This window comes from Pseudorca crassidens, chromosome 13 (genome assembly GCF_039906515.1).
Source record: "Pseudorca crassidens isolate mPseCra1 chromosome 13, mPseCra1.hap1, whole genome shotgun sequence".
Lineage (NCBI taxonomy): Eukaryota > Metazoa > Chordata > Mammalia > Artiodactyla > Delphinidae > Pseudorca > Pseudorca crassidens.
The window spans coordinates 57,357,782-57,383,552 of record NC_090308.1 but is presented as its reverse complement, the minus strand read 5'-3'; the positions used below and the strand labels follow the sequence as shown (position 1 = coordinate 57,383,552).

The following is a 25,771-nucleotide window of genomic DNA, read 5'->3' as shown; positions in this document are numbered from 1 at the left end:
CAATGCCAGGCATTCTATTTGTCATTCTCACTCTTACAGACACAGTATATTTTGTAACTGCACAGTAATTTTTTACCAATGACAGGCTCCAAAGGTAGTGGGCTCACTTAGATTACAGCAGAGGTGAGATGCTGATTTTGATTGTGATGCACTCTCTGGTCACAGTATAATCACTCAGAGGCCGCCATGTCCACATTCCCTCTCATTTCCCTCTGTGGTGTTCAGACCAATTAAGCCATTAGTTGTCAAATAAAGGGTTCTGAAGAAAGTCCTTTTTACAAATGAGTTTTCTCAGATTTCTGTGCAGAAGTAGCCGGGGAAATTCTGTCCAAATGCAGAAAAGAATTTCAATGTATCAAAAATGATAAAGATTATTCGCTCAGACTTGAATTGATTTCTTGGGCAGGTCAAAAGAAATACTTGTAGGAGGAAACTAGGACATGAAGAGGGGTAAATCAGGTCCAGAGAAATGTGGCAAAGCGAGGGTAGTTGTGGGAAGGGCATGGAGAGGAAACAGCAGGAACCCTGGACCAGCTGTGAAAATCTCAGCATCAGCGTTCCAGTCCCTGACTCCCTTTCTCTATCTTTCCAACTCATTCCCTCTAGAACTCTGACTCTGAGGATTTAAAAAAAAAATTATAACAGCTCCTCCAATCCATTGATCCTGTGGGGTGCTGGTAGATGTTTAACAACTGGCTTTCCAATAAAAGTGCCTAGATTCGTAGCGTTTGCCAATTTCTGTCATGTAAATACTTCCTCCATGGCTAGTTTCAACTACTAACCTGAAGTCACTGAAGGCAGGGTTGGGAAGAGGCGTGGCTCTCTTGAGCTGATGTGAGCCAGTTCGGGCACATTACTCAAGGACACTATTACCTTTTCAGTGTCTGTCACCTCCTGGCCCCCTTGACCTTGCTGCCTCCCTTACCTGGGTCAAACTTGGAGACCATCAATGTAATCATTCCTTTGCATGCTTCCACTTCCATAACACTTTGCATATTCCTCTTTATTGAACTCAGCTCATTGTGTTTTAGTTGTTTATGTGTCTATTTTCTCATTAGACAATACATTTTGAAGAATGTATCTCTTAATCTTCAAGGTCTCATTGCTTACCACCTTGCTGAGCATATAGTGATGGCTGAATATATTTTTATTGAATAAATAAGTGACTGAATTAGAAAGGTAGCTTAGGAAGAAAATGCAATGCTCAAAAAATAGACAGTAAAATACAAATATATTTAAATTAGGAGAACGAGAGAATATGTATATGGGCGAGGGGAGGATGGGAAGAGAGTGTCCAACTGTACACGGGATGGAAGGATGCTCACAAAACTAATTGAAAATATGTTGGTAAGGACTTGTAGGAGCACGGAGAATCTGAAAGGAAGGGAAGGAATATTCACATTGTTTGAGGTAGAAAATAAAATGTCAAATATTTTCTCCCATTCTGAGGGTTGTCTTTTTGTCTTATTTATGGTTTCCTTTGCTGTGCAAAAGCTTTTAAGTTTAATTAGGTCCCATTTGTTTATTTTTGTTTTTATTTTCATTATTTTAGGAGGTGGGTCCAAAAAGATCTTGCTGTGGTTTATGTCAGAGTGTTTGTCGAAGGATTAATCTCCAAACTATACAAACAGCTCATGGAGCTCAATATCAGAAAAACAAACAACACAATTAAAAAATGGGTGGAAGACCTAAATAGACATTTCACTAAAGAAGACATACAGATGGCCAAGAGGCACATGAAAAGATGCTCAACATCACTAATCATTAGAGAAATGCAAATCAAAACTACAATGAGGTATCACCTCTCACTGATCAGAATGGCCATCATCAAAAATTCTACAAACAATAAATGCTGGAGAGGGTGTGGAGAAAAGGGAACCCTCTTGCACTGTTGGTGGGAATGTAAATTGATACAGCCACTATGGAGAACAGTATGGAGGTTCCTTAAAAAACTAAAAACAGAACTGCCATATGACCCAACAATCCCACTACTGGGCATATACCCTGAGAAAACCATAATTCCAAAGGGCACATGTACCCCAATGTTCATTGCAGCATTATTTATGACAGCCAGGACATGGAAACAACCTAAATATCCAACGATAGATGAATGGATAAAGAAGATGTGGCACATATATACAATGGAATATTACTCAGCCATAAAAAGGAACGAAATTGGGTCATTTGTACAGATGTGGATGGACCTAGAGTCTGTCATACAGAGTCAAGTAAGCCAGAAAGAGAAAAACAAATATTGTATATTAATGCATATATGTGAAATCTAGAAAAATGGTACAGATGAACCTATTTGTAGGGCAAGACTAGAGACATAGATGTAGAGAATGGACATGTGGACACAGTGGGGGAAGGGGAGCATGGGATGAATTGGGAGATTAGGTTTGACATAAATACACTACCATGTGTAAAAAAGATAGCTAGTGGGAACCTGCTGTACAGCACCGGGAGCTCAGCTCGGTGCTCTGTGATGACCTAGAGGGGTGAGATGGGGGGTGGGAGGGAGGTCCAAGAGAGGGGGTGTAGGTATACATATAGCTGATTCACTTTATTGTACAGCAGAAACTAACACACCATTGTAAAGCAATTTTACTCCAATAAAAAAAGATATAATGTCAAAATGATTATAAAAATATGCGAGTGAAACTTCCAATTTGCCCTCATATTACCTCTTGGTAATTTAACATTTTAAAAGTACTTTGTTGACAGTATCATCATGATAATTAAGTTTGCAGATGATCTGAAAAGAGAATGGATGGTATACTGGAGCATAGAATTCAATATGTGTTTCAACATTTTTGAAGAGTGGGCTGATCCAAAAAACAAGAAATTAAAAAAAAAATTGAAGTATAGTTGATTTACAAGATTGTGTTAGTTTCAGGTGTGTAGCATAGTGATTCTTTTCTTTTTTTGCAGATTGTATTCCATTATAAGTTAATACAAGATATCAAGTATAATTCCCCATGCTCTACAGTATATCCTTGTTATTTATCTATTTTATGTATAGTAGTGTATATCTGTTAATCCCATATTCTTAATTAGTCCCTCCCCACCCTTCCTCTCCCCTTTGGTAACCATAAGTTTGTTTTCTATGACTGTGAGTCTGTTTCTATTTTGTATATGGATTCACTTGAATTATTTTTTAGATTTCACATATAAGTGATATCATATAGTATTTGTCTTTGACTTATTTCACTAAACATTATATTCTCTAGATCCATCCATGTTGTTGCAAATAGCAGTATTTCATTATTTTTTATGGCTGAGTAATATTCCATTTTATGGCTGAGTAATATTCATAGGTATATACATTTACATTATATAGATATATGTGTATACACACATATCTATATAATATATATATTCATATATATATATATGAATCACACATCTTCTTAAGCCAATTATCTGTTGATGGGCACTTAGGTTGCTTTCATATCTTGGCTATTGTAAATAATGCTGCTATGAACATTGGGGTGCATGTATCCTTTTGAATTAGAGTTTTCATTTTTTCCAGTTACATACCCAGGAGTGGATGCAAATTTCAAAATTTGATAGCTATGGGCGATTGTTTGCTATCACCATTCACATTGCTCTGGAGGTTATAACAAATATAATAAGACTTAAAACACTGAAAAAATTTCAGTCACCTATTGTTACATAACCAGCAACTCCTAAATTTAGTGTCTTAAAACGACAATTCATTCCTTCTCAGTTGTGTCGATTGGATGGGTAATTCTTTTTATTGGTCTTGGGGAGAAAATGTGATTGCAGGGAGGTGGCTCTATATCAGAAGTTATAGGTAGGACAGGGCAGGATGTCTCGGTGCTTGTAGGATCCTTCTTCACAGGGAGACAGCATCCACTTCCCTGTACTTGGGAAGAGCCACAGGCTGCCTGACAGATGAAATACTTTGTATAGTTTTTTTGAGCCTTACTAACATGTTCTTTTCCCATGAACTACCATTCCAGGATGTGCGACACAAAATTCATCACTGATGTGGTCTGTGGCCCAAGTTATGATCCCAATGAGACTGGAGATAAAAACCTGAAGAAGCGGCTGGTAGTGTTTCACTTTACAAAATGCAAACTGAGCATAATCAGATGATTTGACAGGTTTTGACTTGTTACAGGCTCAACAGGGAAATGCTGCAACCATCAGTAAAGGATTCATCTCCCCTTCCTCCCAGAATTAGCAGCTATTGGTCATCATGTCTTGGTCGGGTCCCGTGACAGTAAAACTTTTAACATTTTTCTCCAGATGGCTTCTGTAAGTTTGGATGGAAGAAACCTACCTCTTTAAATTCTGCTCAAAATGAGAAATTCAGCCAAGAAAGAAGTCAGGGCAACAGTGAAGGAGTGCCCAAACTTTCTCTGTGCTATTTTAAATCCTGTGGTCCTTCAGTTTCAACCTGGACATCAGCTGTCCTCCGTTAACTCTTTAACTTACTTACTCAACATTTATTTATCAGTTGTCTACTTGGTGCTAGGTGACGGTGTTATGTACAGGGGATGTGATGTCAGCGAAACCAACTTTAATCCCTGGAACTTACAGTTTAGTGTAGGAGACAGATAATTAACCATACAAATTTTACTCAAGTAAAGTTGTGAAGAGGACGTCAAGGAAGTCTTCTTTAAGGAAGCAACTTTCTGTTGTGCTTTCAAGGAAGCTTAAGGGTTAACTAGGCAAAGAGAAGAGCTAAAAGGGTTTCTAGCCTCTGTGCAAAGTTTCTGTCGTTGGAGGATGGCAATACCATTGTGGGACCCATTCATGGAAGAAATGGAGAAATGAAGGCAGGGTGACCTTGGTATGGACTGAAGCTGGAGAGGCACTGGGGCCTGAGTATGTGCGGCCTTACAGGTTAGGTTAAACAGTCTCGTCTGTTCTAAACGTTATTTTTCAGAGTAAGGAGTTTGTGACCTAGTTGCATTTCTGTTATCTCATGGGAAAGGGCTGTTTCCCTCCCTCTGTTGGAGGGAGAAATTTACCCCTCTAGCCTCCTTGAGTTCTTATGGCCAGACTAGTAATGAAATTGACACAAGACAGATTAACAGGAGAAAAAGAAACAAATTGTAATTTGTAGGCACAAGGTCCCATAGAAATAGTACCTAAGGAGTGGCCAAAGCAGGCAGCTTTTATATTTTGTTTAGACAGAAAACCAATAAATCTGTGAGGAATTGCTGGGACAAAGAAACATAGGCTTTTGGTGCTCAATTAGTGAAGAATCTAAACAGAGTTTGGGCTTGGGGCAGTCAATTAAAGATGTAAGGAGGTTTGTTTATACAGGCTTCTCAGCCCCGAATTCCCTGTCTCCGGGTGATAAGGGTGTGCTACTTCCAGAGGCAGGGAGGGCACCTTCCGCATGGGATATTGATTTCCCTTTTTCAGGGAGACAGGAGGCTCAGAGTGTCCCTCTTGCATTGGCCGTTTCTTAAGTAACTTTAAATCAAAATTATCATTTTGCCATTGAGTCATATTTTGGGTGGCCTGCCCTGAGTCCCAACACCTCACTTCCTCCCTTCCTCCCTCCATCCTTCCTTCTTTCTGGTGGCAAACTTTCTCTTTTTCCTTTAGATGCATATGAACTCATGGACTTTAAATATAGTTAGATTGAATCCTTGTGATTCTGATTTGACCAAACCAATGGTACAAATTGCTTTTAGACTATCAGGGAAATCTGATTGTGGACGGGGCGTTAGATAATAACAACTAATTATTAATAATTTTATTAGCTGTGATCATGATACTGTGTTTATGAAAAAATCTAACATTTTAAAAGAGATTCATCCTGAAATTTGAAGGCATATGTAAGACTTGGGATTTACCTTAATTACTTCAGTAAAGAAAAAAGGGGAGATAGAGAAGCAAGTATGGCAAAATTTTGACAATTTTTAAATATGGGAGAAAAGGAAATGGGGTTTTATTGTGCCATTCTCTTTTGTGTATACTTGGACACTTTCATAATACGATTTTTTAAGTTTAGATTAAAAAAGAAATCAGCTCAATTCATCTTATTAATAAGGAAAGATCACCATCATATATTAAGGGGGAAAGAGAAAGCACTGTAAATTTAAAAAGAGGAATAAATGTGGAACTAGGTTTTTTCTGTGTGTGTTTGGGAGCAACCAGCAAGAAATAAGCTGCTTAATTAAAGCATATCCTTTTCTGAGTCGTGGCAGGTGCCTTGAAGTCCAGGCATCCAGCAGATGGCGCTCTGAGCCCATTTTACGTGAGGAAGGAATGTTTCCGAGGCTGCCCGCTCCTCAAGTGTTGACGCAAATCCTGAGCACCCTACGATGTCACAGTCAACACTTCATGTTTTCATAATTGACATCTGCCTTTATAAGTGACCCAACTGTCTTTTGGAGAAATGGCCCAACTGTCTTTTGGATTTGGAGTTTATTTTCTTCTGTCGTGGCTCAGGTTTTGGTATCTAATTCTGTTAACAGGCTTCACTGGAACTTGGGCATGAGTGTGTTACAGTGGGAAAAACTCTGGCCTGAGAGTGGTGAGCTGTGTCCTTGGGAGAATTTTGTCAGTTGTTTCTGCTCTTAGAGCCTCGATTTCTTGCCTTTAGACTAAGGTTGTTGGACCAGATGATCATTACGAGTCATTCCTTTGCTCACATCCTATGATCCTGCTTCCAATTTTCAGCCTGCTCTGGGGAGGTGACGTAAAAGGCACCACAGAAGTGTCCTTAATAAAGCAAGTCAGAGAGAGGATCGCAAACCAGATGATTTGATAACAGAGAGAGGGAAAAATTAGGTGAGAGGAATGGGGAGGAACAATGAAAGGGAGAAGTGGTGCAACCCCGGGATTAGTCTTGAACTTTAAGCAAATGCAGAGCTAGCTGTGGCTTCATTCAGTGGGTGGCAGAGGAGAGATTCAAGGCCGTTTCTGTCTCTAAGGCCCAGGGCCTTTCCCCACAGCACAAAGCCCCTCCCCAGCCCCTCCCCCCTGCCACCTTCAGGGAATGCAGGTTTTGTAAAGTGAACTGAGGCCGCGGGAACAGCAGGGCAACACAGCTATTGCTTCTGGCTGCCTAGAGCTCTACTTGCATCTGGAGCCCCTGGAGTCCAGTTTTAACTGTCTCCTCTGGTTCTGTCTTCTACTATCCACCCCTCATCCAGCGTCTATTCCCCTGTCATTCTCAGAATAGCTCAGATTTAATTCTCAGCTCCTTATGTTGAATTTTTCTCCTCCCTTTTGGCTTACTCTTTCTTCTTCTCTCCTTTGTACCGTTGTTGAGATGGAATGCCAAAATGGATTAAACTAGTGTGTACCAGTTAAGGGATGGGAGGTTTAGAACGAAGTGAAAGGATTCTTGTGGGGTGACAGTAGAGTGTCATCTTGACTGTGTCCCCATATATGGTGATAGCTGGTGTCTAGGAGCATGCTAGGGGGCCTCTCAAAAAGTTGGAAAACTTGTTTATTGGAAAAATGTTTCACTGATCAAATTAGATCCTGCTTTCTCAACTTTTGTAATGTTTATAGTTTAAAGAAAAAACCCTTGGTAATTATTTTTAAAATCTTGTTTATTATTTTTTCACGTTTATGTCTCATGCCATCAGCTACTCCGTGTGCACCTCAGGGATGGAAATTCCATCTTGTTTATTTATTGCCTCATTTAGCACAGTCATTGCACACAGGAGTGCTTTTACTTTTTAAAGACATGCATACTTGGATGTACTCCACTCTAACTTTGTTTTAGCCTGCTTTTCCGCTTGTGAGCGTCACTTTAAATTCCTGGTTACTCTAGGACTGATCTCAGTTTGATGATCCATGTCCTTGACTCTTTTTCTTCCCAATTTTCACTGTTTGCTTTTTAACTATTTTGCAGCTTTCCCCAGTTTTCTTCACAGGATGAAGTTGGAAATAAAAGGAGGTGAAACCTATTGATTTCTGTTTTGCTGCTTGTAACTGGTAGAGCTTGTAGGGTTGAAGTAGAGGTTGGAGAAAGAGCTGGCAGCTGGTGAAAATGAAGTTTCTGAATAATTTGGGGTTTGTTACTCATGTTTTTTTCGTGTTGACTAAAGAGGAATGGATAAAGAAGATGTGGTACACATATACAATGGAATATTACTCAGCCATAAAAAGGAATGAAATTGGGTCATTTGTAGAGATGTGGATGGACCTAGAGAGTGTCATACAGAGTGAAGTAAGTCAGAAAGAGAAAAGCAGGTATCGTACAATAACGCACATATGTGGATCTAGAAAAATGGTATAGATGTTCTTATTTGCAAAGCAGGAATAGAGACACAGACATAGAGGACAAACGTATGGATACCAAGGGGGAAAGGGCTGGGGTGGGAGGAATTGGGAGACTGGGATTGACACTTATACATTACTGATACTGTGTATAAAATAGACAGCTGATGGGAACATACTGTATACCATGGGGAACTCTACCTAATGCACTGTGGTGACCTAAATGGGAGGCAAGTCCGAAAGGGAGGGGATATCTGTACACGTATGGCTGCTTCATTTGGTTGTGCAGTGGAGGCTAACACAACATTGTAAAGCAACCATACTCCAATAAAGATTAATTAAAAAATTTAAAAATAGGTTATGATTTATGATTCTATTATTTCTCATCATACACCAGGGCATATCTAACTCTAAATGCAAAACAAAAAGTGTCATGCTTTCATTGTCATTCTTCATTGAAAGGAGAGGCCACTCTCAGAGCCATATCCTGGATGGAGAATTTGCCTCATGGAGCACCCAGCATCTTAGTGGGTGTCCAGGGTGATGTGTCCTGTTCAGGATGGGTCAGAAGGCTGTGCAGAAAAGGAGACAGTTGTCGAGGAGAAGTCTGTGTGGTATTAGATTAGGTTTTCTGTTTTGAACCTGCACAGTAAGTTATCTTGAAAAGTCTCCCACTAAGTAGCAGTCAGAGGGCAGCAAAGGCAACCTCATAGTTTTTATGGGTTTTACTGCTGGTGAAGTCGTAGACCTTGACCATTTCTAGCTAGAATGCCAGACCCAGAATTTTAGGACAGTTACTTTTTGCCCTGTTTTCTCTTCTACTCAACAAATATTTGCATAACTATGAAATCCAAGAATCAGCCCCTTCTCGCACTTAGGGAAAATGATGTCTCATGCCCATTCCTGGGTCAGTTCTTTAAATCTGAAAATATCACTTACTGAGGGCTGTGTCTGGAGTTGAGTTCACTAGTGGGTTTGAAGTCACAGAGGGCAGTTGTATCAAAGAACAGTGTCAGAGCATATGGCCACAAAGGAGTTAATTTTGAAATTGAACGCTAAATACACCGTCCTCTGCTCACTCCTTTTCCCTTGGTACCCTTTCTCCATTGACCCCTTACCTGCCACCATTACTGTTCTTCCCCCATCTCTCTGCTCTTTGGAAGCCCTGCTTCCATTTCTGGGTGGTGACCGGGAACTTCAAAATGCTTTTCATTATGCAGAGCAATTTCATTCTCTTTGTTTCCAAATTTCCAGAAGCTCATCTTTTTGGAGGCAAATGGTGCAGTGAAGTGCTTTGTTAAGTAAAACACCATCTCCCCCAGAGGAAAATGTGAGGGGATAGAAGTAGCTGCAGTTAATTGAGCACGTGTGTGTGTGTGTGTGTGTGTGTGTGTGTGTGTGTCCACTCGGCTACCCTTACTGTGTATTAAGCCCCGTGATGGATATTTTAGAATATCATTTTCTAAAGTTTTTGGAAAGATTTATGTAAACTACAGTAAGGAACATATTTTACTTCACAATCTATGAAATATATATATTTATATTTACATATTTATAAATATATATACATATGAGTATATGTGTACAAATATTTAATATACATACACAAATACACATATTACATATATTTTACACAAACAGTGCCTTTATTGGAAGGGCTATGTTCTAATATTTCATATACTATTTTCTATTTTCTTCATTTAAAAAAATGCAAGTCTTGACCCTCTGACTTGATTTCATGACCCCCAATGAGTCATTATCTGAAATTTGAACAACACGGCTTTGAGATATTCTAAGATCTGTAAAACTGGGGCCTCTGTTCTCAAGCATCCCCGTGACAGCTGCATTATACTTTGCCCACTTCCATGCTTTAATTGGGCATGAATAAAATTCCATATCTTGCATTTAGAAACTCATCCTAGAAAGCTGGCAGCCCTCAACTTGTGTGCTCTACCTGTGCTGTCCTCATAAATAACCCAAATCAGCATTTGAAAACTTCAGTGAGAGCTCTTATTCTGGAATTTCTCAGAACAGTGTTTAAAAAATGTTTTAGTATAACATGGTGGAAAATTTGGAAAGTAGAGGCCATAGAAACATAGTCTGTACTTTGTTAACATCTTGTGGCATTTCACTGCAGCCTTTCTTGCTATGCATATCCAAACTAACTTTTTATTGTAGGCCCTTTTTGAAAAAACTGGAAAACCTGTTATTTTCCCTCAAATCTCAAGTAAGAATAAGAACCCACACATAGCACATAGGGACTCCATGTATGCAGAGAGGCTTGCTGGCACGGACACTCACACACACACACACACACACACACACACACACACACACACTCATAGAATGGAGGAGAAAAAAATTTCACTGCTTGACTTTAATATTAAATCTCACTTTTCTCACATTTCGTACGTTTTCACGCCTAGTGTCTGGCTAATCTATTTTCTAGGCAACTATCAGCAGAAAAAAAAATGTGAAAGTGATAGCTGGACTGTAATGTGTGAAAAAGCTCTCAGCACAGATTTGAATATATTTGGGAGGGCTGAGAGTGTCTTAGATTGTCAGAAAATTAAGAGATGTGTTTTAAATAATGACTTTCACATACAAGCTTTTGAGAATCTCTCCCAAAACTTTTACAATCGCTCAGCTGTAAAGTGGGGGGAAAATATTAATGTTATATCTGAGGATAGTATAAGTCAGAATTAGGTGAGATTTCTAGATTCTATCTAAAAATTGAGGCGCGTTGGATTTGCTCTGGGTTTATGTAATGTTACAGTCACGCATCTAGCATTCTTTATCTAAGGAATAGAACCACTTACTAATGACCTACAGCCCTGTTTTATAAAATGTTTTTCACCTTCACTTAGTTGATATATATATTCTTTGTAATTTGAGGCATTTGTCTCCTCAATCTTTTATACGAGATAAGGGAGAGGGGTTTTATTTCTGGGGAATGACGATCACTGCTTGGAGGTCTTAAGACACATACCTATGAGATGAGATTGAAGATTGTAATCACAAGCTGATATAAAAGGAATAACATTGTTGCAAGTGTAAAATGATGAAATTTCTTACTTAAAATATCTTCTTGTTCTCTTCCATTTTTAGTCTAAGCCATGAAGCTTACCCTTCTGTGGTAGGAGAGGATAGTATAATACACAAGAAAGTAAGATCTTGGTTGAATGAGAGAGATAGGGAGAAAGAGGGGGGCTGGGGAAAGAGGGGGGAGGGGGGGAAGGAGGAAGGGGAGGAGTGAGAGAGCAGGGAGAAGAATTATTTAATCTTCTTTATTTTGGTCTCCCTCTTTAACATATCAAGAACCAAGCTTGAGGGACCTGAAAGTAGAGATTTAGAACAGTTCTGTAGGGGTAAACAGGAGGAGAAAGTGGGAAAGGCCAACCCTCCTGGACCCAGGAATAGTGAGAAACAGAAAGAGATGTAGAAAGAAGACAAGAGAAGGAAGACGGCTCTCTGCCCCAGGCTTTCAGCCAGAGCACAGATGATGTTTTTCAAAATTTGAGGAAATACCAAAGTTAGGGATAATATGCTCACCTTCTCGTTTGGGACCCCACGAAGAGTGCCCCCTCCCGATGTGTGGCAGCCCGATAGGACAGTGTGGCCAGACAGCAAGTCTGTTTTGACTTTTGAGTCTCCCTCAATCCCCGTGTGGCATAGACGTCGAGTGGAGAATCAGAATGCCTGCCTTAGACAACCCTACGCCTGTTCAGGGCCATGGTGACCTCACAGTGGAAGCTGAGGGTGGAGTACCCACGCCTGGGGGACCACACAGAGGATGCACCAGAGACTTAGAATGGGGCCTAGCCATCGAAAGCCAAGAGAAAGGAAGCTGAGAGTTTAAAAATGTAGTGGGTTCATAGAAGATTTGAGACGCAGTACGGTCAGCAGATGAGGAGACCATAGCCATTGGAAAACTAGTTTGTTGCCCACGGTTCCTGAGAGGAAGGGGCATGCCATGGCGGGGGCAGCAACATGGGGAAGCAATGAGGCTGGTCAGGAGGTGGGCCGGGGGTAGCGCAGTGAAGGTGGGGTGGTAGGGAGGCGAAGGGAGGGGGAGGGGAGTGGAGAGGAACTATGGGCAAGAGTCCTTTTTTTTTTTTGGTTTCTATGGGAAGGAACAGGCGAGACAGGGTATACAAGCTTAGGATTGGCTAGTTTGAATAATTTCAGCAGTTCTGCATCCTAGGGGGATGTCCCTAGTTGTGTGATACCTGGCCCTGGGGTGATTAGGGCAGGTATACAGTGGGCCTGGAGTGTGAGAGCCTAATTGAGGAACCTAATAAAGGTTGCAGGTGTGGACTCCAGGTTGGCTTGTTTGTATTTGAAAAGCCTCCACTCTACAACCCCAGAAGGGGGACTCCCCCCTCCCTAGGAGGGGACTAGTGACAAGGGAGACTCAAGCCTGTTATTGTGCTGTGTAGAACAAGGTGTTTCAGCATATACACACAGGGCAGATGTTGAAGCATCAAGTCTGCAGAGGCTAGAAAGATGGTTAACACACGGCGTCAGCAGTAATCTTCTAGCAGGCCCTGGCTAAGTCAAGGAAGAGAGTCCACAAATCTACCGCTGCAGATGTCAGCATGGAGATCAGCAGAATGCCCACAGGTAGACCAGGTCACCTACATCCATTACGTGTGCCAGACCGGCCATTCCACAGTGGGACCTGCAAGCGCTTGGAGGGTACCGTGAGGAAGTGACGGTCCCTTCACTCCGCCTGCATGAGGTCATTCATTCACCCACTCATTCAACGGCTACTGTGAACCCAGAGGTCAACTTGGACAGGAGAGTGGTGTGTGTACATAAGAGAAAAGGCAGGATTAAGATAGACTGAATGTTTTACCCAAAAGATGATACCTAATAAAGGATTGCTTCGTTTATTAGATTGGATGATATATTAAATGAGGTTAGACCATTCCGCACATGGAGGAATAGTACATGGAGGCTTGGCGGGGGGTGTGACCATTTCAATTGGAAAACGACGTGCTCTGTGTTTTTGCCAGATAGAGAGGTGGTCATGAGTGAATCTGCAGTCCCATTACAGTGACTGCATCTCTTTCTCCCAGCCCCTTGGAATACGAAAGTGGTTTGGGAATTGTGTTGGTAGAGAGTTGAACAAGAGGAAACTGAAATGCAGAACTAGAAAAAGAAGTCTTTCCTCTTTCCTAAACTCATAAAGGATCATTTTAGACTTAGGCAGACGATGTTCATCCCTAGCTCCCACTGTGCTGTGGGGCTCGTGGTACGAGCTAAATCTCATAAGGTTCTGTGAGCTTGACCAATACTTGGCCTTCGTTTTTCAAGTAACTACAGGACCCCCAAGGCCCTAAACACTGAAAAGAGACTCGAGACACTCGTTACATTATTGACTAAACAGCAGCCTCAGTTCAGTCTTCCCAAGTTATTAGCCACTTTATTATTTAGGTTGTCAAAAGTCGAACCAGTTTCGCACAGTCAGATACTGAAATTAAAACACTTCGCCTCCTTTCTTAATTACCTTCAGTGAATATTGAGTGCCTTTAATGGGCTAGGCGTCGTGTTAGATACTGAAGATGCAAAGGTAAAGAAGACATGGACCTGCCCTCGAGGAGTTTATAGTATAATGAAGAATATAGAAAAGACAATTATCAAAATGGTGACAGAGGTAACTCCTCGGTTTTACAGGTGCATTTTTGGAAACTTGGGAATGACTTTCTGGAGGAGAGGCTAATTTAATCTGAGTCATAAAGGGCTAGTAGGACTTAGCTAGGTAAAGAGTGAAAAGAAAAATGTGGAAAGACCTAAGGAGAAAGCATTTAGTTCATCTGGACTGGTGAAAGGAGTACTTCTAAAACTTGTACCATGACACTGGCACTAGTAAACCGGCTTCCATAGGCTGTAGTGTTGCCAAAGATATCCCCCAAATCTTGTGTGTGACTCACTCAAGCATCTGTAATTTGGGGACAAATGGACCTAGGCTGATACTTTAGCCCTGAGACATTAAAGAATTTATTCAATATCTCTGAACCTGTTTCTTCAACTGTAAAATGAGGATAATAACTTCTTTGAAGAATTATTATGAAGATTAATTGAGATAAGTATGTGTGTATCATGCATATTTCCCTTTTTTCTTTACTTCAAACAATTGATGGAGTTTCTCAGCTTTTATGACATTTTTCCTAATTAAGAGATATTGCTAGGTTTTATCCCGCTTTTAAAGCTTAGAGCAATTAATGGGAAGGGCTTTTTTTTTTTTTTTCTCTGTGATTGCTAAAGTAAACTTTAAGAGTAGGGACCAAGGGAATGATAAACTTCCTTCACAAATGATTCTTATCTAAGACAAGAATGTGTTACCTCAGAGGGTTAAGTCATCAAAGGAGAGGAGAGCTACTCTGGAAGAAGATCAGAAATCACATAATGAGCAGAACTCATATTTGACACATTCTTGGCATTTCATGACCAAGGAAGACAGTGACAATTAATTATGACACTCTCTCCAAGCTGACATGAGGCTTCAGAGTCCTTCTTAACACTGTGTTCTTCAGGGAGAAGCTAAAGAAAGAAAGACTTCCTTGGGGAAAGAAAGATTTCCACCCAGAGGTGTCTTCTTGAGAGGGTCCCTTCCCCCTCACAGAGTTGGAGTTAGCTTCCATGCAGCACCAGCCAAGGGGCCTTCTTCTGGGTTGGGTTGCTGTGTTGTAGCCTTGATCAGATCAATGGTTGGAGCAGCTTAAGAAGGGCTTGTATTACGTCATGGGAATTTTTTGTCATAGTTGTTGTTTTTGACTTTTATATACCAAAGCCTATTTTTTCCGCTGCCTACTAAATCAAAACCTGACTTACAAATAAAGGCTTGAACAAATGTAAGAAAATTATAAAGAGTTACAGGGTTGGTCTCACGTTTCAAATCATAATTTGCCAGAAGAAAATTTCCTAAGGCAAGATTCCTTTTTTCTTTCCTATGGATCTATTCATTAAGGTAACAATCTTATAATTGTCTTTTTTATTCTTCCATGAGTGATTAGAACAGATGGCAAAGTTGTCATAGCCTGACACCAATTTATAACCTGTAGTTTCAAATGGATGTGAGTCAAAATAATTCAATGATGATTCCTCTACTATTCCTCGCAGGGCAACTACCAAGAAATTTTATAAAATCAGAAAGCGATAGAACCTCTTGCTAGTTATTTAGAGTCTTCATTTTTTGTCTTTGAGGTTACCCGAAGGAAGCTTGTAGTTATCATTCCCAAGTTTATACATTGAGAAGTGTTCCCACAAACAAAATCAGGAACTTGGGCTACTCAGAGGAAGTGCTGATCTTTTTTCCTATTTTTTTGTGGAATTCATTGTAATTTAATATTTTTATATAACAAGTGTAACCGTGCTCTCAGTGTCATCGTTTGCCTGATCCCCCATTTGCCAGGTCTGGGAAGTGGCAGGATGCTTTGTAACAGGTGCCCAGTACAGCACACATGCTTTGCACAATGAATAATTCAGCCCTGATAACGTATCTGTTTAGTGTCACGATTAAACTAGGCAACTTGCCACATAAAAGATAGTATCCAGCCTAATAATTCGGATTAAATAAGATGTGTAATTTACCTGGCAAATCTGAAAAGGTTTTATTTTTGAGAAATGCTGGAACACGTACAAAATCAACCTGATTATTACATTTTTCAGACATACCAGTTGCAAAGATGTTGATGTCCAATAGAGGAATATATCTGTGTGTATATAGTTAGGACTCATACCACCTATTGCACATTAATTATATTTTAATTAGGTTTAAAACTTTGTGTCAGAGTAGAAATATTGATATTATTTGATTTTGCTGATTTTTTTTCTGAAAATTATCCTCCCTGTTGTTATACTACATTTTTTGTTTTTTTTGGTCCATAATTGTGGGAATATTAGCATAGGTTGATTTCTTTCATTCCCTCCCTCCCTCCTTCCTTCCCTCCTTCCTTCCCTCCTTCCTCCCTTCCTTCCTTCCTCCCTCCCTCCGTTCCTTCCTTCCTCCCTTCCTTCTTCCCTCCCTCCCTCCCCCTTCCTGCTTTTTCTCTCTCCCTCTCTCCCTCTTGCTCTCTCTTTTCCTTTCTACCAAACAGAGACTTATTTAGCTTACTGTTTCTCTCGGTGGGGCTATAAAGATGAATAGGTTGACATGGATACAGACTGCTATAATGTAAGCCATAAAGTGATTGCTTTGAAAGGGTTAATGTAATGTGCTTCTGTGATTCTCAGTGTGGCAGGGTTGTTTCAAAGTAAGCTCCAAGCCAATGTTATTTAGATTATTGTCCTAGTGCCAGATTTCATGCCCTGAGAGTTAGATGACACTCTCTCCAACTTAATCATGTTCCAGAAGCAAGGCTGATGAGCTGGTGGCTTGGGTCCCAGTGTGTGCAGAGCAGCTCTGGGTGGGTGTCCACCCACAGAGGGGACAGCGGGCTGCTGGTGGTGAGAGCGGGCAGCTTGGGAAGCTCAGCGACAACCATAATGCTATGAAGCAGGTCACGCACTAAAGGGGGCAGGATGCCAGACATCGCTTAATCTCTCAGACTACGATTTTCTTCATCTCTCAGCAAGATATTCTTTTCTTTCATATCATTTATCACTATACAGTTAACTGTGTGATATTTAATAGTGTTGGTCTCTTTCACTAAGCCATAGGCTCCACATATATAGGGGTTGTGTGTGTTTTTGTTCATCTTGTGTATCCCAGTCCCTAGCACAGAGTTTTACATACAGTAGGCAATCAATAAATATTTACTGAGAGCACAAGTAAATGAATAATGGAAAATTATTCACCTGAAAGTGTTTTTATGAGGATTAACAAGTAATAACTATTGATATTCTTGAATGAATGCATGCATAATATAAGATGCCTAGATGCTCCCTGACTTGGAGTGGGTACTTAATAAGTGGGAAGAATTTCAGGTTAACTCGTGCATGAATTGTTTAAGGGTAAATAAATAAAGACTTTAAAAACTTTTCATTACTTTTTGTCTGATGTCAGTCAGTGACATATCCATATCACATCAAAGAAACCAAAATTTTCACATGTGTTATCATTAGGTCAGTATTTATTTTGAGAAACCAGGGAGAGTTTTTAGGGGTATTTGGTCTTTGGCAGGTGTAGAAATTTTCTGGATTAGAAATAGAAATCCTTCTTTTATGAAGACATAGATTGACATCAAATATTCCGTTAATGAATCATTTTACATTTCTAGTTGAACAACTTGCAGCAATGAAAGCCCAGATTCCTGCTGTATGGCTTAGCAAACAACTGGAAAATATATGTTTAATGCAGCTTTGGGGCATCAACTTCTATTTACCAAATCCCATGCACTTAGACTGAAAAATCAATTCATAGACAGAACCGTCACATAGAACATTGAAGCATCCTCTCACTGGTCTAGCAATCTTTTGGTAATGATGATTGCACAGAAGATTCCACAGAGGGCTGTCAGCTGACGTCTTTCAGCTGTCAGGACTCTCAGCAGCTGGGGAATAAGCCCTTCCATCCAACAGCAGAGTCTGGGTCACTATTGGAGGGTAGGACGGCAAGATGAAGGGTTGTTGACTGGTGTGCCTGGTGGGTGGGTGGTGACTGGTGGCTGATGGTCGGTGAGGGTGCACTCAACCACTAAGTCTTTGCTTAGTGCCACCTAAGAGAGACTAGAGTAGGTATGACTTGGAAAGACATAGATCCATGCACCCAGGCTCAAAGGAGCCATGTTTATCTTCACTCTCCTTCTTATGACTGTTATTATCATGTCTTTTTCAATGACTGGGCCAGGATGGGTACTGGCCTGAGTCCACACACCACTTGACCTGTCCTTTACTCTTTAATCCTCTCTCACAGTTGGTTTCCTTTGCGGTGGCTTTTTTCCCCCTCTTAAGTACAAAGGATTCCCATGCAGTATTTTCTCTGATACTTCTTTTTTGTGCTCTCCCTTTCTGGGTGAAAGCATTATTTATTCAGGGACTCCTGATTCTGTCCGAGTCCCAAGAGAAAACCAAAGGCATACTCAAATTAGGATAATTCTAGCAGAGTTTACTAGAACTCATTATATACGGGTGAGGGGAGTCTAGGGGAACCTCAAGGGATGGTACAGGAATATGGAGCTAGCATATATGTAGCTGTAACCCCTTAAGCCTGAAGGGAGAGGGGTGGGAGAGGTTGTTGGAACTCAGAAAGAAAGAGGGGAGGATTGAAGACCTTCTGTGAGGGGCATGACATGGCCGGCCTGAGATAACCTCACAGAGAGGGAACCTGGGCAATAAACACCCTGACCTCACTCTCCCTCTTTTCAGTCTCCTGCTTACAGAGCCCAAGGGGAAGCCAGAGGGTACCATGGCCCATGTTCATCTGCACAGGTTGGGATCCTGGAGCAAGTCGCAGGGTGGAAAAGGGTGGGGACTGGATCTGTAGGAGCAAACAAGGTATCTGGCAAAACTTCCATGTCGATAGTTCTAATCTCAACCTCTTTCCTGAGCTTGCAATCCAGGACACCCAAAATACCCTCCTCCTGAAACTAACCCTATTCACAATCTTCTTGTTTCTGTTAATGGCGTCTTAATTGCCACAGTTCCTTAGGTTCATAACACCAAGTCTTCTTTGAGGTCAACTCACCCCCTTCACTAAATGGTGAGTGTGAGGGCACAAGCTGTGCTTTTCCTGCCTTCGTGTCTTCCATTGCATTAAGCAATGTTTGAAAATACTATCTAAGGTATATCTGTTGAATTTTCCTGACTCAGTGACTTGGGCTTTATTGCTAAGTAGAATAACTATAACCCTGGAGGTTTTTGTTTTTCTCATGATTATTGTAAGATTGCAAAACTGGCAGTTGCAACAAAAGGTGGCAGTCCAGAACACAGTGTCAGGGAGAGCACTGCCGCTGCATCAGGGTGGAAGCAGAGAGGAGGGTTAGCAGGCAGAGGTGCTCGCAGAGTGGTTGGAGAATGAAGGCTTCCCCTGGCCGGTAACACAGGAGGGAGACTATTTGCTCTTTTTAAATGATTATTTGTGCTTTTACCTTAGCTTTTGTTAATATTTTAAGTACCTTTAAAGCCAGAGGGATCTCACATTGGTTGCCCCAGAGCAGTTTTGAGATAATTAGCTGCCTACATTTCTTGTGTCTTCTCTCTCCCTTCCCCCACGTCCACATTCCCTCAAAACATTCACACTGTGCAGCCCCAGCTGGACCCTCCCTAGGGTCAGTATGCTGTACCATAAACTGCTTTCTCCACTCCTACAGAAGTTGAGATTCAGTGACCAATTCCAATGCAGGCTTGCCCTGGCAGGGGGCACACAGGTGGGAAAGTAATTTAATAACGTCTATTGGTTTTTTTTTTTTTACAGTGGTGCAGTACCTACCTCTTTAAGGCTTTAGTGACCAGTAACACCTCAGTGTGAAATTACTCTCCCACAGAAAAGTTGAGCAGATAGTACAGAGAGTTTGCATATATCCCTCCTTCCCGCCCAGAGTTTCCCTATTAACATCTTGCATTAGTGTGATACACTTGCCACAATTAATGAACCAACATTAATACATCACTACAATAGAGATACATTGAGCCAATATTGATATAGTGTTACATTATGTTGATACACTGTATACAATATTATACACTGTTACATTACAATATAGACACGTTGTGCAAGTATCCATACATTGAACATAATTGATATAGCGATATACTGTCCACATTTAATCAGATTTCATTAGTTTTTACCTAATGTCCTTTTTCCTGTTCCAGGGTCCCATCTAGGATCCTGGACCCAGGACCACATTTCATATACTTGTTAAGTCTCCCTAAGCTTCTCTTGGTTGTGATAATTTCTCACATTTTTCTTGTTTTTGATGACCTTGACAATGTTGAGGAGTACTGGTCAATATACATTGTAGGATGCCTCTCTATTGGAATCTGATATTTTTCTTGTGATTAAACTGGAGTTATGAGTTTTGCGGAGGAAGTTCACAGAGTTAAAGTGCCCCTTTCATCACCTTATATCAAGGATACATGCTATCAATGTGATTTATAACTGTTGGTGTTGACCTTGATCACCTAGTTTATCAGGTGAGTCCCTTTTCCCCCCTTTTCTTCACTGTATTCTTTTTTTTTTACTGTTTTCTTTTTGACATTAAAATTTTTAAATTTTATATCGGAGAATAGTTGAATAACAATGTTATATTAGTTTCAGGTGTAAAGCAAAGTGATTCAGTTATCCAGGTACATATATCTATTCTTTTTGAAATTCTTTTCCCATTACAGAATATTGAGCAAAATTTATATACATGCTGATAGTAAGATAACTTCTTTCTAAATTTTTTGAGAGTAAAACTCTAGATCAAATGAAAGATGACATTTAAAAACTTCATTTTATTGGTGGTTTTTCTTCGTCACTGTCCTCAGTACAGGCCTAATCTGCTTGCGGGGTAGCTCAGCACTGGGCCTACGTTAATGGCCTCCGAGGAGGAACGTGTAGCATTTAACTACTATATTTGAGTTCTTAGAGGGTTGAGACTGTGTCTTATTCATTTCTGAGTGCCTCACAATGCCTATTAGCAATATTTATTGACTGAATGTATATATGCTACACCATTGATTCTAATAATTTGCTTCTGAGTTTAAAAGTAAAACTCTCCATCTTTCAAAACTTAAAAAAAAGGGCCTCCCAGTGAATGTTTTTGAATCAGTCACTCTTTTATTGTTTTGCAGTGCTAATATCCAGGGAACAAGGCCATGGTCCTAATGATACAACTGTGATTCATCCTTCACCACAGATTAATTTCTTTTAGGAGATGATAGTTGGGTGTTTGTTGTCAGGGAGAGTGGCATAATTGGGAGGTCAGAGGAGAATATATTCAATGAGATAAATAAACTTCAAGTTGTACAGGCTCTTAAAACATGCTTTCTGAAAAAGACCATGCTGGCGTTTTTCCTCTATTTGTTTTCAGCTTCTATATTCTAATTTACTGAAAATGTTGCTAGCCAAAACCTGGTTCTACCCACTGGAAAAACATTGCCTTTATAATGAAAAACAATTTTTTGCCAACTGTGCCTTTTAGATTTTATGCATGCTGTTTATCTTGATGCCCAGCATTAAAATTGGCTTTTAACTTTTATTTGAATTTGTACTCTTGTACATATACCATTTTTCTTTTTTATAAAAATCACAATTTTGTTTTCTGAGAAAGCCACTAATGGACAAGAAATTGCTTCGTAAGTATTTTGATATGAATCTAGGTTTTGTAAATAGCTTGTCTGAGTAAAAATGTACGGTACTAGTCAGGCTTCCTCCTATGTTTATTTTATTTTATTTATTTATTTTAATACTTTTTTGGCCACACCGCATGGAATATGGGATCTTAGTTCCCCGACCAGGGATTGAACCCACACCCCCTTGCATTGGAAGCACAGAGTCTTAACCACTGGACCACCAGGGAAGTCCCTCTCCTATGTTTATTTTTTTGGCGGTACGCGGGCCTCTCACTGTTGTGGCCTCTCTCGTTGTGGAGCACAGGCTCCGGACGTGCAGGCTCAGCGGCCATGGCTCACGGGCCCAGCCGCTCCACGGCATGTGGGATCCTCTTGGACCGGGGCACGAACCTGCGTCCCCTGCATCGGCAGGCGGACCCTCAACCACTGCGCGACCAGGGAAGCCCTCTCCTATGTTTAAATAATCATTTGTATCCTGTATTATCTGTGTGCCTGCAGCCTAATGTTGAGCAGTGGTTCACTAAAAAAAACCCAAAACAGACTATAACAAAGTTTTCATTGACTCTCAGTAAAATTTAGCAACTATAGAAAATATTGAATTTTTTTCCCATAAGGCTAAATTTAGTCAGTGTAAAGAAGTATCCATTATTCTGTGATTTTGATTAAATGTCGTTTGTTTCACAAAATATAGTGAGAGGAGAATGGCAACTATTTTAAAAATATGTTCTTATTTAACAAAACAAAAAGTTGGAAACCCTACAGAAGATTCTTTTCTGTTTGTGTTCTAGGCCATGAGAACCCATGGAAATTACTGTAATAAGAGTGGCAGAGACTATTCCTGATCCTAAAATTAGCAGTTGCAAAATAAAAACTGATGATTCTCTGAAAGAGATGTTTGACCAACCGTATTAGTCTTGGGCAAGCTGAAATAGCTGGTGGCCGCTCCATTCTTCCTGTATGCTGGAAATCCTCCCCAAAGACTGAGGATTAAACCCTCGTGGACATAAGCCCTGGGCCCGGCTGATGGGAAGCCCAGTCCCAGCTGGGAGCATGCTCAGGATTCACTGATGCTGAGGAAGCAGAAAAGTGGACCATATGTGCAACACAGGATCCTCTACTGGGGAAAGATGAGAACTTCCTTGAAGAGGAAAGCAAGTTAGTTATTGGCGGTCAAGTGATATTGGAAAAGACAAGCCACAACTTTGTGAGCTGGGTCTTCTTTCACTCTGGCCCAGGACCTGGGCTGGATGAATTCCCTACATATGACACTTCTGGCAGCCCACCGGCCTCAACAGTAAACAGAGTAGTGGCAGACCATGACCGGCATTATCCACGGAGGGCAATCTCCTGCATCCAATTCATTTTTTGCTGCAGTTTAAGTCCTCCTGGGAGCTGATGGGTGATCGGTGAGTAGAAGTGTAGAAACATTTCTTGTAGAAACAAGAAATTGTTCAAACTTTTAATGTTTGATTTCTGATAAGGACTTTGTTACACTGTTCCCCTATTAATTTTCTTGCTCTGTCTTGATTTGTGGCTAACTCCTCGCACAAAGCCGGCTCCCACAGAGGGAAGAGGCTTCTTTCCAGCACACAGCAATACTGCCACCCTCAGCAGGCATTCACACAAACACACCATCCCATAATGACAATGTAGTGAGGAGGGGTCGGAGGGCAGTTCAGCCCCCTGTGAAAAAGCCCAGCAGTTCATGCCTGGTTGGTGCTATGCTGAGGTGGGGATGGCAGGGGACACAAAGGACATTTAGTGCTTCTTGTGGTTCCTCCATTCTCTTCTCAGATGTTCCCTCTGTGGACCTACTGATGAAGTATCAGCTGTTCCAGTGGCCTGTGGTTGTCTAGAAGACCTTTTTTTTCTTGCGGTACATGGGCCTCTCACTGTTGTGGCCTCTCCCGTTGCGGAGCACAGGCTCTGGACGCGCAGGCCCAGCGGCCATGGCTCACGGGCCCAGCCACTGCTCCGCGGCATGTGGGATCTTCCCTGACCGGGGCACGAAGCCGTGTCCCCTGCATCGGCAGGCGGACTCTCAACCACTGTGCCACCAGGGAAGCCCTAGAAGACCTTTTATATCACAAATCCCACTTCCCTTTGGCTCCACTTCTGGTGTTCTCTAAGCCAAATACCCATTTATGATACAGACTAATGCATTGATATAACCATAGGTTCCTCTCCGTCTTAAGAAGCTTTCTCAGTTGGCCAGCCATTTGCCTGTGCTTATTCTTGGTAAAATGGGATCCATCTGATTAGGTCGAGAGAGCCAAATCCTGGCCATGAAGGCCTGGCACGACTCCCTGTTGCATATTGTAGGAAACATGCCCTCCCATCCACCTTCCCCCACAGCAGTCAACAGAGGAGTGGTCACTGACACTCCATTGCCACAAGGAGCTTCCATGACAGCACCCTCAGCTGCTCCTTTCTGCAGCAGGGCCAGTGACTTATCTGATTGGTGAGTCCAGGGGAAGAAATGGAAATTGCTCCCTTCAGACCTCCTGAGTGCCCTCAAAACTACTGGCCTGCATAGAGGTTATATTTGGGCTTGTCCTGGGGATGTGGAAAGATTACTGGGCCAGTTTGGCATAGAAAGGGTGGCCTGCGGTTTCCAGTTCAACCTATGATGGGATAGGTAAGAATGTTTCTGAAGGTAATATCAGGATAGTCGTGAAGACCACTGATTTAAAGCCATGATCTGCAATCAGCTTTACTAGAAGTAAAACTGACATTTTAATTTCCATCTGTCTGTCTCTTGGTTCTTTTTTCTCAGTTAGTTCCAAATTTGACAAAAGGCTGTTATTTAATTGGGCCCTTAAGTCCTAGCATATACTCCCAAGAAACTGAGTGACAGATGCAGAAACAACTGTTATTCACATGGTTCCATTTCCACATCATCTACATCCTGGAATTCTTATTTAAAACCTTCTGAACGTATATCTTTGCCTCTAACCATCCTGCGGGGGTCCTGGGTCTGCTTTCTACAACTGAGCTACTATATGACCTAGATCAGTGTAAGTTAATATGGACACCTTTAACCTGAAGGCCTAGAGCTGTGTAGAGGTGGCCTGGTTCAGGGGCTCATCTGGTCCTGGCAAATACACTCACAAAATGGCCTGGATCTGTGACCACAGCTGACCTAGCAGCTCCCTCCCTCTGTGAAATCTTCAAAATTTATAGCCTGAAAGGTTTCTTTTGAAAACTCCACTGATAATCTTATGAGGATTCCTTTGTGTAGGAGCTTTTCTCTTGGTGATTTCAAAATTCTCTCTTGTTCTTTGACTTTTGACAATTTGGTTATGATGTGTCTTGGTATAAACTACCATCCTTATTCTTAGTAGCCCCCAGGAGTCTAGAGTATGTTGGGTCTCGAAAGTGCTCTGAGACAGAAGAGAAAGAAGCCAGTCTTTTCTGCAACCCTTGGAAAAGTTGGAATGTTACCTGAATTCCCTCCCCATGGAGAAGCTGGGAGCTGTTTTTGTTTCTCTGGGTTTTTTTCCCTGCCCATTTGCACTGCACTGAGCTGAGGAGAGGAGCTATGGTGAATTCTCAAATACTAGTTGAAATATTGCAGTCTTTGCTGATGACTTTTCTGTTCTTACCCTCAGGTAGAAGTAGAATTTATCTTCTGTGGCCCAAATCACCTTGAATTTATCTCCAGTGTATAGCACTGGCTGATGAATCGATTGACTGATTTTTATGTCCCCTTTTGACTTTGAAAGCAGTGACTTATTAATCTTTGGATTCCAGTGCTTAGAACGGTCCTTGCCATGGAGTCAAGACTCAGGGCATGTTTGTTGGAAGTACTCAGGACTACTCAGTACACAGTTTCTCCATTCTGCTGCTCCTTTGGGGTAGAGAAAAGTCTGAAACAACTGAAACCTAGGGCACTTTGCCTTTCTCTTGGAGAGTTCTGGGAGAGGAGAAATTGTGAAGCCATTTACTTTCAGCTGGCAACTTTTCTCTGATTAACTAAAATCTCTCATGCTGGAGTGGAACATATATTCCAACCTCAGTATATTCCTCCTGGAGCTTCTTCCTCTTTTTTTGCTTATTCTTTTTTGAGCCCTATAAAATAGCATTGTTAAGGGGAGGAAAAAAAAAAGTGAGCATGATCCTGTAACTCTCTTGTCAGAGAAATGGCTGTGTGTAACCCTGGGGCCAATCGTCTGAGGCCTGTGCAGGGCAAGGGGATTATCCAGAAGGTCCACTAAGGTAGAGAAAGTGGAGAGCACTTTTTCCCAGAGTAAATACTCCAAATGAGTGCAGAGGTGAAATGTCTCAGCAGGATGCTAACACTTCGGCATAGCTGCTGTGTCATCTT

The 25,771-nt window shown here is 41.2% G+C and overlaps 1 long non-coding RNA gene across 1 annotated transcript in view; it reads left to right on the top strand.

The window, feature by feature from the left end:
- The window catches only part of LOC137205026 (uncharacterized), a 99,602-nt gene that overhangs the window by 18,843 nt on the left and 54,988 nt on the right, over positions 1 to 25,771 (top strand). The window contains exon 2 of the long non-coding RNA XR_010933963.1: positions 22,233 to 22,850. This is a non-coding gene — a long non-coding RNA (uncharacterized lncRNA). The remainder of the gene's footprint in view (positions 1 to 22,232; positions 22,851 to 25,771) is intronic.